Genomic DNA, 20917 nt, shown 5'->3' with positions numbered 1-20917 from the left:
CTATCCTAAGAGAGTAAGATGGGATAGGAAGGGAAGGAAAGAAAGACAAGGAAGAAGCAGAGGACAAGTATGTGATTACTACACTGATATAATTGAATGATGTCATTTCTCCCTCAACTCTCTAGGATGACCAACTTATCCAGGTTTGCCTGAGATCTTCTTGGTTTTAGTACTGAAACTTTCACAACCAAGGAACTCCCTCAGTCTTGGGAAAACCTGGACAGTTGGTCATTCCATTGCTTACCATCTGGAAAATCTGCTACAGATCGTGTGGATTGTTAGAAGATAAAGCCCATCCATTTATGACCTGAAGAACCTGGGTTATTGGGGGATACAGTTGAAATCCATGTCATGGATAGCTGTGCGTTATATATATGTTGTTTGTATGCCTCTCACAGAGTTCTTGAAATTTTGAGTCCATAAAAGACATGTAATAGTTGTTAACTTGATTTATAAAGAGCAAGATAGATTATGAGTAAACATCTGTGGGATGAGCACAATTGCAAGTAATAGGGCTTTAGGTAAAACCTAATCCATGAACAGTAAAGATTTTTTTCAATGTAAAGTTGTTTTCTACATGTATGTGCAATTTCTTTCAACAACACTGTATGATACATTTTGACTAGATTTTTTTTTTATGTTAGAGTCTAGGAATATTCACTTTCTATCAATGCTGTGCTCCTGAATGGTTCTATGAAAAAAAAGTGGATTTTTATAAATCATATTTTCTGTGTATTAGGGATGTGAATTCTTTTCCAGAGCCAATATGGCCCCTCACCTGTTTGGTTTTGCAAATGTCAGTTTTAGATATACAGTTAAGATGCTAGCTGCAAGTGGAAAATACCTATGCCAAACACTTGAGGAGCAATAAAGAGTACTACTTTATTGGTGGATCTGGTTCGGCCCTGATAATAGGTTTAATCTTCAACAAAACAACTTCTTATTTTCTCTGGAAATAGAACTGACTTTCTCTCTTCCTATGTCTGTCTCTTTCTCCCTAATCTAAAAATTCCCCTACACAAGCATCTACTTCCTCTTAAGCTTATAAAGTTTCTCAATGCCTCATCTTTCTGATGTGATGTGTTTGGGTTTTGTTTTCTTTTAGAGTTTTCGAAGAACTCCAGGAAGTGGCTGCAGAGCAAAGTAGGATCCTGATACTGGTAAGGAGGCTTCTGCAGTAATGGTCTGGGGGTGACCAAAGTAGTATTGATTACAAGCAAACCTTGAAATATGATCAACCTACAGCTCAGTTCAGCTCAGCTCTCTCCAGTTCCTCCATGGGAGCTTTGTTCTTCCATTTGAAGGGAGTAATTAAGACTGCAGACACCCTCCACAGTAGAAAAAATTTGGTTTCCAGTCACCTCAATTTTTGGGACAACCTGTCCCCTCCTCCCAGTTTGTCAAAGGCAAAGGGGAAATCTTGGGATATTTGTGTGTAATAGACACTGCTTGAGACTGAGCAGTCACTCGTCTCTCTCAAGGGTCCTTCCTTGCCTCCCTTTCCCCAAACATTCATATATTTGCTTTAACGACCCCTTCAATTTAAGTCCGGCTGACCCAAGCTGGGGAAGGTTATCTTTCTTTTTTACCTCTCCTTCAGGAGAGAAACAAGGCTGACAAATTTATGGATTTTGGTTATTTCTTTAATAAATTACTCCCTGGGATGTGATTCCAGGAAAAAGATGCTTTAGAGGATAAATGTTTTAGAGAAAGTGGTGACTAGGCAGAATTATGCATTGTGGTGAGAGATACTCCATACTCCACGTTAGGCACTTCTAGGAGACTAGACATTGTCAGAGAAATACCCACAGAAGTGTACATGTGTTGGTAAAATGTCTTCCATGGACATTATAGTCATACATCACCTAATGATGAGAATACGTTCTGAGAAATGCATCATTAGGCGATTTCATCGTTGTGCGAACATTAGAATGCATTTACACAGACCTACGTGATACAGCCTACAGCACACCTAGGCTGTGTCATCTAGCCAATTGCTCCTGGGCTGGTTACAAACCTGTGCAGTATGTTACTGTACTGAACATTGTAGGCAATTGTAACACAATAGTAAGTATTTGTATATCTAAACACAGAGAAGGTACAGTAAAACATGGTGTTATAATCACATGTGGTCTATCATTGACCTAAACAGCATTATGCAGTGCATGACTATACTTTAGGATAAAGAGAGAAACACTTTTTTTTTCTCTACCATTCCTGCTTGTTTAGTGTTTCACACAGAACAAATAGTGCTGAAACAACCTGGAGAACTTGTCAGTCATTTTTGAGTATCTAAAATATTTTTTAGGAGAACAATTCCCGCCACTTCTTTTTATGACATTCTTTATGTCTGTTGAGGGAACAGGAAGCAATGCCTTTGAGTATTTCATAGGGTGTGGAAGGAGAAAGGAGTCTTTCTGTTGTGATACAATTCCTCCTTTTTCGAGATGAGGAAACTGAGGCCAAGAAAAGTAAAGGAAGTCACCATAGATCCTACAGTGCGTTTGCACGCATGACCCAGGCCAAAGCTCAGTTTCCCTTTTTGGCGCTCTATAATTACATGGGAATTACCTTCAGATGATGTGTTTCAAGCCCTGGAACCACAGGGATCAGCCCCTCCCTCTCCCTGTGCTATAGCTCATTGCTCACCTGTGCTTTGTTCTGTGCTGGCCCCGATATAGTTGGTTTGCCAAGCTGCCCCTGGGCTCCTCAGAGAGCATTAGTCACGAGCTCCTGTCTCAAGGGCCCTGATTCATTTCTAGACGTGATTGCATCAGTGTGCATGTGTGTCCTTTGTGAGAGATATGAGTCCATGTTGCATGTGTGGGAGTTTTCCAGAATTACAACCTTCTGGCCCTTCCTTGCCATGGCTAAAGAATAAAGCAAAGAAGAAAGAGACATCCACTTGGGGCTTTTTACAGACTAGAGGTCCTGTTTTCTTAAAGGTTATAAATGCTGCTGTAGGAAATGTTAAGAATTAAAATCATGATTACATTAGGCATCTGCTTTGCTTTCCGGTGATCCTAACTAGCATTTGGAGTCAGTGAATAAAGTGAAGGCGGCATTTTAACTGTCTCCTTGCAAAAGTGGCTGGGCAAGGATACTCAGGCTTGTTGGGAAAGTGCATAGAGATCTCAAGATAAAAGGTTTTACTTGAGGGAAAGGTTATTGTTATTATTTTGAACTTTCAGAGTGGTTTCCTTTTTGCATATTTATGATATTAATATAATCTTAATAGAAGGCTTAATGTGCAAGTTGCTAAGCACATTGCCCAATGGAAAAAAATAAATTATACAACTACTGCAATGATAAGGCAGTTTTCTACTACATTTAATTATCTCTTTCTCAAATGGAGAGACTGCAGAAATCTTAAAAGCATACTGGAAAAGTTTCAATAATAAAATAGTCTAATTTTAAGATTTAAGTTTCAGGTAAATACCAAGTGATACTGGCCTTTACAAAATATAAAATAAAATAAAGTGAGATGAAAAATTTTCATGATTGTTTGATATCTCTTACTACTGGAGAAACTAGATATTGAAATGGACAAGACTGAAAACAAACAGATATATTCTTCAAAACAGTGTGTGAAAGAAGCAAAGGATTTGGAGCTCTTTAGTGAAATAAATCTGAATTTGGCCTAAACCTATTTTAGCACTAGGCTTTGATGTAGTTTTGCACTATACATAACTTAAATGGAAAAGTGTGGGCACCATTGTTCTTAAATAGTTGAAACTGTGGCTTTGGCCCTGTAGATCATGTTTTATCAATTCATAAGAAACAGAGATGAGACCCACTGTGTTATTGGATTGAGGTATATTGTATAAGCAGTTTCCTGCTATGTAAGTCAGTTTCTTAACAATCATGTGAATTGATTCAGCTACATATTTACAATCTCCAGCTTTTGCAAGGTCCTCATGGCAGCCCATATCCTATGCTTCTTTATTCCAAGAGAATGTTAAAAATTTTCACCATTCTCACTCTGAACAACCTTACATTTGGCTCATGATATTACTTTCTAATTCACAGAAAGAAGTATAGTCTGTCAGGGAGGAACTCCCTCAATTTCTCCCTTCCCACCCCGGAAACACTGACAGCCATACCCCTCCTTTCTTCCTTCTTTCCCTTCAAAATCCTCCTGTGTCCAGATCTGGCCCCTCCACCTGTGCTTTGGGCTACATCACTCCCACTCCCATCTCTTCAGGAGGTTTGCTCTTTGTATTCAGTGTTTTCAATCACTCTTTCTCTATTGCTTTCTTGTTCTCAGCACATAAACATACTTAATTCTCTCCCATCTTAAAAATATTTATATGCATTTTCCTTAACCTAGGGTATCCTAGCTACTATCAAGTCTCCTCTCCACGTACACACAGCATAGTTTATACTTAGTACTTCTACTCCCTTATCTTTCATTTGTTACTCAATTTAGTCCCATCTTACTTCCACCCCTACCACTCCCCAGGAAATGCTCTCACCAAGGCCATCCAGCATCTTGTAAACTCTAAGTTCAACAGCCTTTTGTTAGGCTTCAGATGGCTTGACTTTAAGGTAAATACTTCAGTCATCTTTGACTCCTCCCTTTCTCTCACTTCCCACATCTGGTCCCACAGCAAATTGTGTCAGCTTTACTTTGAAAATCTGTCTGGAGTTTAACTACTTCTCACCATCCCACTGCCACCTGGTCCAAGTTACTATCATTCTTGCCTGAATTACTGCAATGGTTTCTTAACTTGTCTCACTGCTTCTGCCCTCACCCTCCTCCACCCTGTTATCAACCCACAACCAAAGTTGAGGGCTTAAATTAGATAATGCTATTTCCTCTCCTAACACCTTTCAATAACTTCCCATCTCAGAGTAAAAGCTAAAGTTCTGACTATAACGCACAGGGTTCTACATGATCCTCCCCTTCTGCCTGTTTTCATCTTCTGTTATTCCTCTACTTCCCCAGAGCCAGGACTAGCTCAAGGCCAGAGAGATGCCTAGGGTGCGAGATGAAAGAATTAAGAAGGTGCTTACTCTCAGGGGTCGGCTGCACTATCAACAACTTCTTAAAATCGCGCTTCTTGACGTTCTCCTTTGCTTGCTTCTGTTGCCTGGTTTTCCTTCAGCAACTTTGACTTTCTCCTTAATTCCACATCTCCCACCCTCATCTAAGCAGCATGGTGTAGTCATGGTATTGTTAGATTTTTGCAGTGCAGATACAGAGTTAGATTGCTTGAGTTCACCTTTTGCTTCTAGAACCATGTGGCCACAGATAAATTATTTAAACTTTCTAAGCCTCAGTTTCCCCATTTGCAAAATTTTAATCATACTGCCTACCCCATAGTGTTGTTATGAAATTTAAATAAGTTTAAATTAAATCACATAAGCATTTAGTGCAATACTAAGCACATAGTAAGTGTATAATAAACATTATAATTAGTAATTATTTTTAGTAGTATTAATATTACTCTTCTACCTGTCCCCTTAAAGCCCAACATCCTCTCTGTTAAGCCATTTGAGTTTTTCCAGAACAACTGCAAAATAAGAATTCCTGGTACATAAGTGAGTAATTTTGTCTCTAAAAGGTAGAGAAGAGAATAGCATATTTTACGTTTCCTTTTTTTGTGGGAAAAATGTTACAGATCACACTTTTGTCAAGAAGCCAAAGAACAAAGTTGATTAAAGCATTATGCCTGGAAATAAAGGGGAACAGGACATCAGCAAAATTCTTTTTATCCATTCACACGTTGAAGACATGTAAGATCAATGACACACAAAATGGAAGAGAAATCTTAATCACACGTGTGAAGACTAGCAGGTATTTTTTTCCTGTGCACATCAATGGGCTGTATTGTGGCATATACATGAAAGGGTGAAGTGCTTGATGTCTTTAGGTTATGTTTTCCTAAAACTCCATGCTACTAGGAGAGAGGATTTTGTTTAATTAACAATTATTTCAGGAGTCATACTGTGAGATGCAATGTTAGGGTGGATACTGGGGGAGCACTAGCAGTGGGTTCAGCAAGGAACTAGGAGATACTTCTGCCTGGAATACTCTCTCCCCAGATTTTATCATGACCATCTCCTTCTTGCCGCTAAGGTACCAGTTCCCTAATCAGTCAGAGTCAGAACTCTCCGTCTCATTTCTCTGTTTTGTTTTTTCTCGGACCTTATTGCCCTGAAATTATTTTGTTTACTTTTTGCTTTCTTATTTACCATCTGTCTCCTTTCTCCATGAATATAAGTTCCATGTGAACATGAGACTTCTTTGTCCCTAGAATCTGTAATAGTGCCTGGCTCTTGAAGACGTACAGTCAATGTTTGCTGAATAAAATAAGTCATACTTGGATACCAAAGCACTCATAACTTTATTCCCAGAGAATAACTGGTGATTGACAATATGCTTCCTTAACTTGATTGTGTTGAAAGAAATAGTTAAAATTGTGAATATGACAAAGCCACAGCCAGATGTTGTGATTTCAAGACACTGTGAAAAAAAATATTTGTCTACCCTATAAAGGTCCACAGGATACCAAGCAGAAGGTCTCATACAAGTGTTGAAATGAGGGAAGAAGTGGAATCAGTTTTTTAAAAATTAATTAAGTAATACAAACAAGCACCCAGAGAGAACAACGCAGTGAGCATCCATAGCTGCAGCTTCATCAGGCTTCCATGTAGCTTCACCAAGAGTTTATGCGCCATAAGTACCCTCAGGCTTTTAAAAAGTGTTATAATATTTCAGAATCAGTTAAAGGACCCTATAAATTCCTCCCAGATCCTATTTTCTTTCCTCCTCTTTCAGAATTTACCACTATACCAGAGAGTTAAAGCTCACTAAAAAATCTAAGTTGGGGTTGTATGAAATTTTGGCCAGAGAAATATGAATTGTAACCACTTTTGGATCAAGGCATTCAGAGCAAGGGTGGTCACCCGCCTCCTTCTCTGATGTGGTGCATCTTGCAGGCCATGTGCCCCAAATGTCCGGATACAAGCGCCACTTGACTCATATCACACTCACATCAGATGAGGAATATGTCTTTATAAGCCAATGGGATTTTGGGATGTGGTTATTGACACTCCATAGCCTATTCCCTCCTGAGTAACATAGACATAACTGCTCATTTGGGTGTTTATTATTTACTGTTTTAATAACATTGCTGCATGTATATGATGTACAGATAATATTCAGGTTATTGTAATGTTTTAAAATATGCTATAAGTGGTATGATACACTAATATAGTTGAATTTTTGGGGATTTATCCATGTTGATACTTTTAGGCTTAAGTTCATTTAGTGAAAATTTATTATAGTTCATTCATCCATTCTCCTGTTGATGGATATTTAGGCTCTTTGTTTTTTTCTGTCATAAACGCCACTGAAATGAATAGTTCATGTCTCCTCCTGCATATGGTAGGAGTTCCTGCAGAGTTTATATCTAGAAGAGGAATTGCTGAATTCAAGGGTAGGTGCAACTTCAATTTTACCAGGTATTATGAAATTGCTTCCTAAAGTTGTATAAAAAAAAGCCTTGCCATTTTTCTTTAATGTCGTATAATTCCAGCAAACATAATTTCTATGATTTCAAGTAGCTTTTTCAAATTATGTATCTTCAGTGGTATATATTCAGTATCTTGAATAGATAGAACCAAGTCCATCAGGGTAAAAAAAACCCTACATGGATTTTAATGTTAAAGATGAGCTCTCAGATACTCTGTTTTTTGTTGTTGTTGTTGTTGTTATTTTTTTTGTTTTTGTTTTTTTTTGAGACGGAGTCTTGCTCTGTTGCCCAGGCTGGTGTGCAGGGGTGTAATCTTGGCTCACTGCAACCTCCGCCTCCTGGGTTCACGCCATTCTCCTGCCTCAGCCTCCCGAGTAGCTGGGACTACAGGCGCCCACCACCACGCCTGGCTAATTTTTTGTATTTTTAATAGAGACGGGGTTTCACTGTGTTAACCAGGATGGTCTCAATCTCCTGACCTCGTGATCCACCCGCCTCGGCCTCCCAAAGTGCTGGGATTACAGGCGTGAGTCGGATATTCTTTAGTACACTAAATTGTGGTGCAACTGGCTTAATTATTGAGTTTTTTACTCTTTTCCAACAGGTAATTTTCTTGGCTTGTTGGAAAAATAACTTGATATATCATTGCACATATTTCAAAACCACATGCAAAAGAGTACAAGAAAATAATAACAAATGCTTTCAAGAGGTAAGTGCGACCAAAAAGAGGCTTAAGAATTTATTTCCCATTAGCTCTAGTTCAAACATTCAAACATTCCACTTTTGAGAGTGATATGCTTGTCAATCTAGCATCTGGCAGAACACTGATGGTATCTCTCAGCAAGATAACTCTCCAAAGTTATCTTGAACCTATGATTGTTCAGAGTCTACAGAACTATCTGAAAAGCCATCAGTTATCAGCTGCTATTACCAACAACCTGTAATTGTGAGTTAGTTAAGATTTTCTTTTCTTTTTTTCTTTTTTTTTCTTTTCTTAGACCAGATCTTGCTCTGTTGCTCAGGCTGGAGTGCAGTGGTACGATCTAGGCTCACTGCAACCTCTGCCTCCTAGGTTTGAGTGATTTTCGTGCCTCAGCCTCCCAAGTAGCTGGGACCACAGGTGTACACCATCATGCCTGGCTAATTTATGTGTTTTTTTTAGAAACGGGGTTTTGCCATGTTGGCCAGGCTAGTCTCGAACTCCTGGCCTCAAGTGATCTGCCCACCTTGGCCTCCCCAACTGCTGGGATTACAGATGTGAGCTACCATGCCCTGCCAGGATTTTCTTTCTCTTTTTCTTTTGTCTTTTTTTTTTTTTTTTTTGAGACAGAGTCTTGCTCTGTAGTCCAGGCTGGAGTACAATGGCACTATCTCAGCTCACTGCAACCTCTGCCTCCCAGGTTCAAGTGATTCTCCTGTCTCAGCTTTCAGGCGCGTTGCACCACACCTGGCTAATTTTTGTATTTTTAGTAGAGACGGGGTTTCACCATGTTGGTCAGGCTGGTCTCAAACTCCTGACCTCAGGTGATCCGCCTGCCTTGGCCTCCCAAAGTGCTGGGATTATAGACTTGAGCCACTGCGCCTGGCCAGATTTTCTTAATTGAACAAAAGAGTAAGATGCAAAACTAGACCTATTCTAAAGATGCAAACAATATAATCTCTTCCATGGATATGAAACAATTATCTGTATTGCTGTTAACGTAAGATAATATGTTTAATTTTAGTATTTTGAATATTTTTGATGAATTTTCTAAGCCTAAATTTGTTGTCTACATGTATGCTGGGCATATCTTTAAGAATTTAAGAAATTCAACCCAAGTGACAGGATCTGTCACAGGGATCATCAATGCCTGTGGCTTCAACTGCCCCTCTTGCAGTCACGCCAAGTGAATCAAATCTCTGGACACCTCCAGACCAGATCTCTATGCTGATCCCATTCCTAAATATCCAACCTGATACCTGACAGCTTTACCCAGCTACAACCAACTCTTCAGATTCAGCAAGTCCAAAGTTGATCTCATCATTTTTCACTCCAGTTCATTTTCCTTCTTCAGGCAATGCTTGGATAACAGTATCACCATCTATCTAGTCACTGACTCAGACATTTTAGGTCATCTTCCTCCTCACATGTCACTTCCTTTTGAAACTATCCCCCTCACTCCATCTACTATCATTGCTGGCTCTGGTTCAGGCATTCATTGTCTTCTGCCTGGACTATCACAGTAGTCTCATATTTATTATCCCTGTCTCCATTCTGGTCCCTGCCAGTCATCCATACTTCTTCCAGAAAGAAATTTTAATAAATGCAAATGCCATTTACTAATACTGCTTACTATTCTTTTATGGCTACCTGTTTCTTTGCAGGTAAAGACTTTTTTTTTTTTTAACCAGGTCTTACATAATCTGATATTTGCAGACATCTCATTTCCTAACAGTTTTTAGCTGGACAAGAACACAGGATGCAAATGAAATGTCTTGTAATTTCTTAAGTCCATCTTGCCTTCTCAGCTACCTTGCCTTTGCACGTACTCTTCCTTCCAACCAGAAGATGGTCTGTTCATCAAGGGCCTGTGCAAATGTCATCTTCTTGGTTGCTCCCTTAGTGCTCTCTGCACACTTCAAGCATTACACATTCACTCCTTCTGCTGGGCTGGGAGAGCTCCTAGAAAGAGGGATTGAAATTGTATTCATGTCAATCATGCAGTTTGTGCATGGCAGCTCAGACCTGCTACAGATGGGCGGCCAGCAGTCAATGAAGGGGGCATGGTCAGCTTTCTTCTTCCTTTCTACTCTTCCTCTCCCACATTGCTAACCTGGCTTTCTGACCCTTCAAGCACTGAAGCCAAGGCAGGGCTTAGAAAATCTTTAATGTATTCTCTTTCTCTTCTGGACTTTTTTTTTTTTTTTTTTTTGAGACGGAGTCTTGCTCTGTTGCCCAAGCTGGAGTGCAGTGGTGTGATCTCGGCTCACTGCAACCTCTGCCTCCCGGGTTCAAACAATTCTTCTGCCTCAGCCTCCTGAGTAGCTGGGACTACAGGCACACATCACCACACCTGGATAATTTTTGTACTTTTAGTAAAGATGGGGTTTTGCCATAATGGCCAGGCTGGTCTTGAACTCCTGACCTCAAGTGATCCACCTGCCTCAGCCTCCCAAAGTGCTGGGATTACAAGCATGAGCCACCGTGCCTGGCCTCTCTTCTGGACACTTTTGTGGCTTCTTTGAAGACATTGCTGATACTCTTGCCTGGAGTTTCCTTAACCCAAGTGAATGGATCTCTATTCACTTGGTGAATATGGTGGTGTGCAGGAGCTCTCATCCTGCCCCAATTGCCTGGCCACGATAGAAACCCCAAGCCAGTCTTTTTCCCCTACTCACTCAACCCACATTTGGATGAGCTTGGAAAGCCTGCCCTGCTGCCCTCAGAACGCCTCACTACAGAAGTAATGGAGTGTTTTATACCTCGTTGGTGTAGGTCTGGTATCTGTTTTGACATCTGAACCAGATTTTCAGTGACGGTCCATTCTGCAGAAGAAGGGGTTTATAATAACTGGTGCCGCAAACAGGATAACCACAATATTTATTGTGTCTGATATTAGTATAGCCACTCCATTTCTCTTGTGGTTGCTGTTTGTATATCTGTTTTGTGTATCTTTTTTCCATCCTTTCACCTTCAACCTATTTGTATCTTTCAATCTAAAATATGTCTCCCATAAACAGCATATAGTTGTATCTTGTCATGTAAAAAATCCAATCTGATATCTCTTTCTTTTGATTGGATTGTTTAATCTAGTCACGCTTAATGTTATCACTGGTATGGTTGGATTTACATCTGTCATTTGTAATTTTTATTTTCTGTGTTTCATGTTCATGTCTTTTTTTCCCCCCTATTTCTCCTTTATGTTTCCTTTTGAAAAATAGACTTCATTTCTAGGATTTTTTGGATTTACAGAAAAATTGAGAAGATAGCAGGGGGTCATGTATATCTTGTCCCCAGTTCCCTCTATTATTAACATTTTGCATTGGTGTTGACAATTGTCACAATGAAAGAACCAGTATAGAAACATTATTATTCACTAAATTCCATAGTTTATTCAGATTTCCTTAGTTTTTGAAAAAAAATGTGGCAAAATGTATATAACATAAAATTTATGATTTTATCCATTTTTAAGTGTAAAGTTCAGTGATATTAGTACATTCACATTGCTGTGCAGCCATCACCACCGTTCATCTCCAGAACGTTTTCATCTTCCTGTTAAACACTGTACCTATTAAACACTAAGTCCTCATTCTCTCTTCCTTCAGCTCCTGGCAATCACCATTGTCTTTTCTGTCTCTATGAATTTGACTGCTTAGCTACCTCATGTAAGTGGAATCATATAACATTTGTCTTTTTGTGTATGGCTTATTTCACTTTGTGTCATGCTGTCAAGGTTCATGTATGTTATTGCATGTGTCAGAACTCCCTTCCTTTCAAAGACAGAATCATATTCTATTGTACGTATGTACCACATTTTGTTTATCCATTCATCTGTCAATGGACATTTGGGTTGTTTCCCCATTTTGGCTATTGTGAATAATGCTGCTATGAATGTGGACATGCAAACATCTGTTTGAGTTCCTCATTTCAGTTCTTTTGAGTATACACCCCATATTTCCTTAGTTTTTATTTAATGTCTTTTTTTTGTTCCGAGATCTGATTTATGATACGTTACATTTAGTTTGCCTGTCTCCTTAGGCTCCCCTTGGCTGTGACAATTTCTGATTTTTCTCATTTTTGATAACCTTGATGGTTTCAAGATCAAGGAGTACCAGTCAGGTATTTTATAGGATGCTCTTCTATTGGAATTTGGAATTTGCCTAATGTTTTTCTCACACTCAGAGTGGTGTTACAGGGGTTTAAAGGAAAACCATAGATGTCAAATGTCATTTTCATCACATCGTATGAAGGGTAGATAGTATCAATATGATTTGTCACTGTTGATATTTACCTTGATCACTTGGCTGAGATAGTGTTTGTCAGGTTTCTCCACTATTAAATTACCCCTCTTCTCTGGTACTCTTTGGACGAAAGTCATTAGAAAGTCATTATGAACAGTCTGTATTTAAGGATTGGGGTTTTATGGTCCTTTCATTAAAGGAAGAGTATCTACATAAATTATCTAAAATTCTCCTGCCAGGAGATTTGGCTCTTCTCCCCCATTTATTTATTTATTCAATCATTGTTTTAGATTAGTATGGACCCATGAATATTTATTTTATACTGTGGGTTATAATCTAATACTATTTTGTTCATTTTTTTTGCTCAAATTGTTCCAGCTTCAGCCACCGGGAGCTCTTTCAGTTGGCTTCTGTGTCCCTTTGACAAACCCCTATCAATGTAGGGGTTTTGTTTGCTTTTAGCACTTCCTTACTTTCTGGCACTATAAGATGCTCCAGGTTTATCTTCTATTTTCTGCCCAAGTGCTAGTTTCAGTCATTTCTTCAAGAGACCCTGTTTCCTTTTATTGGAGGATGGTATTTGAAACCAAGGTCTGGGAAATGTGTGCTCACAACTGCAGTTTCTTTGCAGGTCTCACAATTTTGTGTTGAAACTGGACACTGTAATAATATTTTACAGCAGCCCTGGACACTGACTCCCTTCCTTCCCAACCCCCAGGACTGGTGGTGTTTGTTGTATGTTTTGTCATTTGTTTATTTGTTTAATGATTTGACTGAACTAATCCTGTGATGTCTGTTTCTACCACAGTGTGCAACCTCTGACGTCCATGCTTAGATATTTTCCCCCTTGTTTTTATCTTTTAGCCTGGCTACCTAGGGGCTGCCCCTGGGTCTGGGTCCATATAAGCCACTCGTTGGCCAAAGGTGGTACTTAAGCCCCCTTAGCCAGTTAGATTTTTACTCTTTATCTCTGGATGTGTGTGTGACTTACAGGCTGCCTTAATAATTCAGAGAATTTATGTTTATTGCCCCCATATTCAGCCATGGACTCGTAGCTTGGAGTTTCTTTCTTTGATTGCTCCCAAGAGGGCTTAGTCTTGGGCATGCCATATCTTTCAGTTTGCCCAGGGTGAGTGTGATTTTATTTTTAAGCCTGGCTTCCCTAGGAGTCACCGTGGGTCATGAAGGCTTATTATTCAAGCCAGTGTTTGGTCAGAGGTTGTGTTTAAGCCCCTTCTACATGGGAGGATCTACCTTGTGTTGACTGTGATCCCAGGAGGGCTTTTCCAGCTGCTCTTTGTCCGATTCTATCTATTAAACTTCTGAACGCTCTGCTGTTTTGCTTGTATCCTGGAGCTACTGGCTTCTTCTTAATTATTCTCCACCAAGATTTCCCTTGTTTTCGACAACATCCTTAGGCATGGAGTTCTCCATTCTCTGTTCCAAATAGCCCCTTCAGGCAGAGCTGCAGAGCTGTACATCCTTGGGGTCACCACATCCCCTGGGCAGTACCCTGTGCCACTGCACCAGAGCTAGGGGTTATACTCCAGTTCTGTGAGCCGTCTGGGGAAGCAGGTGGGAGGGAGTGCCAGACCCTGGTCTTCTCAGCCTGTCCTTTCTAACATAGAACTTCTCCTATGGGTGAGTTGGGGCAAGGGTGATCAGAGCCCCAGGATTCTCAGTGAGCTACAATTGTGTAGAACTGGGTAAAGGAGCTCTGTCCTCTAGGGCCAAGCCTGTCTTGAATAGAGCTTCTGCAACATCAGGCTGGAAGGAAGAGAATCAGTAATGCAACTGGCAACATGCCCCTCCCAGGGTGAAACCATAGCCCTAGACTGTGTGCTGTGGGGAGAGGAAGTCCCTATCTTCTTGGCTGTTCATGGTCAGGGTACAGTTTCTGTGACATGGAATTGAGTGGGTGGGGAGGAGGGTTAAAGAAGTAGGTCATGGCTAAAATGCCACACACTTGCCATTTTTATAAAACTTGGTAGATTATGTTAAATGAATATTTTTCCATTTGTCCTATGTTCTTAGGACAATTTCCAGAAACTTTAAATGATGTATTTTGATTTTTATAATTATCACCAGTTAAATTGTTTTGCTGGGGAGAGGTTTCACCAGAAGTCCTACCTGTCCAATCTTTTTTTTTTTTTTTTGAGATGGAGTCTCGCTCTGTTGCCCAGGCTGGAGTGCAGTGGCGCAATCTCCGCTCACTGCAAGCTCCGCCTCCTGGGTTCACGCCATTCTCCTGCCTCAGCCTCCCGAGTAGCTGGGACTACAGCCACCTGCCACAACGCCTGGCTAATTTTTTAAATATTTTTAGTAGAGACGGGTTTCACCATGTTAGCCAGGATGGTGTCAATCTCCCGACCTCCTGATCTACCAACCTCGGCCTCCCAAAGTGCTGGGATTACAGGTGTGAGCCACCACGCCCGGCCACCCCCATCCAATCTTAATACCCTTTTACATCATTATGATCTCTACCATGAATACTGGAGACAGTCTTCTGAGATATTAAGGTTGCTGTTGCCACAGATTGCTTGGTGGGGAGTTGACGTTTGAGAACCAATGAGAATGTAAGGTCATTTTTGAGGATTAAGGAAAGAACTGGCATGGTCATTAGTGGGGAAGAGGTGCAGGAAATGGGTTTCATTTTCATCTGCCGCCTCTGAGTGTAATTCAGGTAGATGATTATTACTCCGGTCTTCTTACTACATTCATTCTAGTGTTCTGGCGATCTTGATATTAGCCATCTGATGTTTCCTTAGGCATGTGAGCTGATATCAGCAGCAAATAACATCTGTTCGCTGTGAGGAGAGAGAATCCACTTTAATTGCAGTGGGAGGAATTTGGGCTAAATGTCAGTAGATAGTCACTGATCATAAATGTCAGCCCAAGAGGCCTTTTTCAAGTATAAATCGGATCATGCCACTCTCCTGATTCCAGACCCCCAATAACTGCCCAATGCAATTAGAGTCAAGTTCACTCTTCTAGCCAAGACCTACATTTCATTTCACTCTGTCACTGACCATGCTCCAGTCACTTGGGCTTGCTTTCTGCCCTTCGAGCCCAACAGGCTTGTGGCTGCCCTGGGAGCTTTGCATTTGCTGGTTCTTCTATCTGGAATGCCCTTGTCCAGCTCTTTATGTGGTTAACTGAGGAATGGTCTCAACTCCAAGGTCGCTCCTTGGAGAGGCCTTTCTGGACCACAATATCTGAGGTAGGTTCTTCACACCCCCAGGCTTCAGTGTTTTGTGTTTATTATTGAGATGCCTCTATTCCCCAGTAGAATGTAACATCCATGAAACAGGAATCTTTATTTTCAATGTTGTCTGCTCTGTTCTAGGTACTTAAAACACTGCTTGTCATCCAGTGAGAATGTAATAAATCCAAAGCACAAAAGAGTGAAAACATGACATGGAATGAATGTGCACAGTTTTCTTTTTAGGTTTTAAAGGAAAGAATAAAATACTGTCACTGTGAGGTATCTCAGAAGCAGGGGTCTAGATGAGATTATATGATGATGTCTTGCAATGTGGTAATTCATTTTCCTAGTAGAATAATTCTTTGTAGAAGTTGGCAGACTAAAGTGTTTTTCAGGGGAGTAAATCCTCCAAATAAAAACAGTCCAAAATATAGTCAGTTCAGGTCCTGTTTTTAGTTCTACTTTGATCCCGGATTATGAACAATTTCATGTACGTTTTTACTATCTTCTGGTTATGACACCTAGTAAGAGGTGCAATATGAGTAACACAATGGTCAATCTCATATATTTGTGATTGCAACAATAACTTTGAAGGTTATGACTCGTAGAAGACACAGAAGCTCCAAACAACGCTGGCTTTGCCAATTTAAACAAATCCTCTTTGCTCTCTATTTCATAATCAAATAAATGTCCCTTCTCCCACCACAATGATTAAACTATGTATTTGGTTCCAAGAGGTGTTTTCTTTGTCAATTATTGTACTGAGGAATTTTATCATCTTGAATTTAGAAACTAATCTTCTTATGAGAAATACAGGAAGATGACCCCAGTTTTAACAGGTCTAGGACTTGAAAATCTGCATTATGGAAGGGTATGGAAACGTGACATTTGATCATGGGAGGTGAGAGAGAATGTTAGAGGTTCAGTCTAGTAAATAATGGACTAGATACACTGTATGCATAAAATATTGTGTACTTCATCTGTTTGCTCATCAAACGCATAGCAAAAACTACATGTGTGAAAGTTGTCAGAGTCAAAATGGAGTCACTAATGTTAAGAAAACCCTGACAAACAGAGCCAAGGAAGGCCATGAAGAGAGGGGTCTCATGCTTGTATGTTTTATAACAAAAAAGACTCTACAAAACCCACAACCTTGCACAAAGGCCATCACAACCTTATGCAAAAGATTTCCCCAAGGACATCTGCCCAGCCACTTGACCAGTCTGACCAACTTCAGACTAGCATCACCCTGTTATTGATCTTTGTAGACAAGGATAATTATTTCAAAACACTTATGTACTCCTCCTCATTTTTTCCTTTAAAACCCTTTCTTTTTCTTTACTTCCCTTAATACACACATAATTTACTATGGTATGTGTAATTCCCATTGCAATCAATGCTTTATTCCCAGGTTTAAAGGTCTTTCCTTGTAGACAGCCTTTCTCTGTTTGTTATTTATGTTGACACATGTAAAGAGTAATTATCGCATATTTCCTTTGATGTGATGACCAAGAGTGCAGAGAAAGCACACAGTGCACTGAACAGGGCTTAGAAGCCAGGTTTTAAGACTGGCTTTATTTTTCCTTCGCCCTCCAGCCCTCAATTCATGAAGTAGAAACGTGGGTTCCAAGGGCCCAAATTGTTAATAATTTCAGAACTTCACATTAAAAAATTCACCTTTCAAAAGTTCTTTATTATGAAAAATTTCAAACATACACAATAGCTGAAAAGATATTACAATGATTTACCCATATACTAACTACTTAGATTCAGGAATAGCTAATATTTTACTAACCATTTGGATGTAATACTTCGGATTTAAATACTTCAATATGCATCTTCTAAAAATAAGAGCTTTTTAGTGACCTGCAGTTTGGAGGGTCAGAAGAGTGCCATCCCAGCCACGGCCCTGTTGCCATGGAGCTGCAGACCCAGATGGCCTCAGACTGGGGCTGGGGATGCTGGGGACACTGGTGCTGGGACATGGTTCATATATTTTCTCTTTAATCTTGGGCATTTTGTTTCTCTTTCTGAGAACATAACTTGAAACACTACAGAACCAGTAATTATATAAAAATTATATCTGTGAACACGCTACAGTTTTATATACATTCACAATGTATTTCTGCTGCCTTTTAGATAATTTATTTCACAACACATTATTGCACAGTTGTAAATAACTTAGGCACTGTAATAGCACTTTCAGTTATGTGTAAAGACATATATGAATTTAAAAAACAAAAACATTCTTTAGTATAGTCACTTCTAGGATCATTAACAGTAATTCTCTAATATCATCCAATAAACTCAAATTTCCCCAGTTATCCCCAAAGTATCTTTTATACCTGTTATTTTTCAAACCAAGATTCATTAAGGTCATGGATTCCATTCAGTGTTTCTAGTCACTTTTAATCTAGAATAGACCCCACCCTCTCTCTCTCTCTCTTTTTTTTCTCACAACATTGTGTTTTTTGAGAGACTAGGCCAGCTATTTTGTAGAACATCCCACATTCTAGATGTTTCTTGTTTTATTGGGTCATAGCATTTTTCTTTATCCCTTAGGCTTGGTCCAATTTGGGTTGAACATCCTTCAAAAGTGATGCTGTACACTCATATTGCATCACATTAGGACGTATATAATGTTAGAATGCTCTACTATTAATGATGCTGATTTTTAATTTGTTTAATTTCAGTATTTCCATTAAAAAAGTTAGTATTTTGGATAGTAGAGAGCTATTTTGTACTAAAATTAAGGTGATTTGCAGTGTGCAAAATAGTTACAGGCAACAGTTTGCAGGAATAGTCTAAAATGATGACTCATTATTCATTATTCTACCATTGAGGGGAGAGACACAGCTGAATGTTAAAGGGACTTAAGAAATAGTTAAGGTCAGATTACCTCTCCCCAGGAGGATAAGATGATTCCCATGTGGCCCAGATCCTGGTAGGTACTTTGAGAACACAGGTTTCAGGCCTGGGTGACGGTGTGTAAAAGGCTTAAGATGGTGTCGGTGAAGTTCAGCCACCAGCCCCCACTGCTTCTTCCCTAAATTTTAGGAAACCCTCCAGGCTATTAGGCAAATAGTTATACAGCTCAAGTGGAAATTCTAGCCCTACTGCTTGTGCTGCTTTTATTTCAAGTGCAACGACTACACATTTATCTATTTGATTTAAAAAATTGGTCCCTGCTTTAAAAAGCCTCTGGGCACAGGAACAGTAAAATTATTCAATAAAATACTTAAATCAATTGATACCACCATGTTTAAAAACACAGTCTATCACCAAGGGACAGAAAATGCCATGCCTAGTGTGAGATTCTTTTTGGCTACACAAATTTTAAAAGGCAGGTTTTACACTGGATTTTAAACATGTAAGCCTGGGTCTGGTTGAACTAGTGAAGACAGATGGCATGATTGAAGAGACACCCTTCTCCTGATTTGGGTGGGCAGGTGGGTGGCTAGCAGCACTGTTGAAATTATCATCCAGGCTAACCTGCATCCCTTGTTCACTGTGCACTAGGCACTCTTACTAGGCTAAAAGACTTATAATCCCGACGTCATTTAATTATCACAACAAACCTGTGAGGTAGGTATGACTGTTATCCCCATTTTACAGGAGAAAAAAACCAAGGCACAAACAGAGGCACAAAAAGGTCAAGCCAACTGTCTAATGTCACACTAGCTGGTTTATGATAAACCTGGGATTTGAACCCACGCACTTTGGTTCTAGAGCCTGTGCTTTTGCTTTTAATTTTTGCATTTCCATTCTAAACTGACTACAGTCATTCATTTGGTAACATATTTAATGAATTATATACATGATATGTTTATGTTTGTGTATGTATCTTACTATGTGCCTGGCATTTTATTCAGCTGAGCTCTGGAATGCAATCAAAGTCCAGAACACATGTGGCTCCTCAGTTCAGGCTGAACCCAATTCCAGTTGACCCCAATTCAGGTTGACCCCTAATTGTATGGGTCTTGGATTTGTAGATAAACCTGATGAAGGAGCCACATGTCAACAAGTTATGTAATTGCTGACAGAGGCATTTCAGGCTGGGAAATCTTTTCATTCTTTCCATTACATGGGTTCTGTGCTATTAACATTTAATGACACGTTGGAGGTGCGTTAAAATTTATCACTGTGTAGACGATACAAGAATGGCCCCAAGGAAGCTGATGTTATAAAAGCAGACTGATGGAGGGAGAATCAAAAGATAAGGAGGTAACTTGAAAAGTATCTTCCATATGGATTGCTCATATTAGCTGCATTCTCTCAAGGATAGAAACTAAATACAGCAAGCAAAAAACCCCACTTTAACAGAATCCATTTAGAGATCCTATTTTGGATATAAGGATTTTTTATGAGGAGATGAAGTGGCTTATTTCAGAGAGGTACTGTTTCAACAGTAACAGTGAAAACAAGGAAGGCTTCATTTGTGCAGTCTAGTTGAAAGCTCATCAAACTTATACAAGTGCAGAGACTATGAGATGGAAAGACAGTTGCATTTCAAAGAAGACCAATAAAACAACATGAAAATTGGTTGTTTGCAGCTTTATAGTTTCTAAACCACTTTCTCATGCTGGATCAAATCTATCTCGCATGCATCCTCTCTTCCTCGTGGGATTCTCTCATCTGCCTGAGAGTCTCTCATCCTTCCCTGTCCCCTGCTTGCGCTGAAGTTGCTTGTTCTGAAGTAGCTGTCACTTTTGAAGCCAAAGGGTTTTGGGTGGGGCTGCAGGGTTTCACCACTCATGGTCAATCTGGAGACTCTGTCTCTTCCAGACACTCCCAGGCTTGGGTGAAATGTCATACTAAAGGACAGAGGAGTTGATTTCAGGGGAGACTGGGGAGACATGGGTAAAGATAAGGCAATATGGAAGCGTGGGGCGGTAAAATCTCCAATGGGTGAATATTGACCAATGTTCTGTTCTCTCTTGATACATTGCTTCAGGGTAGAGTTTCTCCATGTAAGATGTCCTGTGTGGTCCAATGGATGCCCTTGTCAAGTGACCAATGTGTCCCTTTGTGGCTTCACACGAAGCAGTAGTCAATGTAGGAGCCCACCCGTGTTTTATTTCTTCTCATTCTTTCTGTTTTTTTCTTTCCCTTTTCCCTCATTCCCAATGCCTAGGGATTGTACCTCCTACTTAAAGCACCAGCACTTGATCCCTGCCTCAGGCTCTGTTTTCTAGGAAATTGAGTCTATACATATTTTATTTCAAACTCTTGCCAACATTTTGACTTAGGCAGGTATTTTTGTTGTTGTTGTTATTGATCATACTTTAGA

General features: G+C 39.8%; 1 protein-coding gene across 1 annotated transcript in view; it reads left to right on the top strand.

The window, feature by feature from the left end:
* Window positions 1-20917, top strand: part of KLF7 (KLF transcription factor 7) — a 455464-nt gene that overhangs the window by 198516 nt on the left and 236031 nt on the right. The window contains exon 4 of the mRNA XM_063595260.1: window positions 1106-1160. The gene's annotated coding sequence lies outside the window, so the exon portion shown is untranslated. The remainder of the gene's footprint in view (window positions 1-1105; window positions 1161-20917) is intronic.

The sequence above is a fragment of the Pan paniscus genome, chromosome 13, assembly GCF_029289425.2.
Source record: "Pan paniscus chromosome 13, NHGRI_mPanPan1-v2.0_pri, whole genome shotgun sequence".
Lineage (NCBI taxonomy): Eukaryota > Metazoa > Chordata > Mammalia > Primates > Hominidae > Pan > Pan paniscus.
The sequence above is the reverse complement of the archived record's forward strand: the minus strand, read 5'-3'. Positions and strand labels throughout refer to the sequence as shown.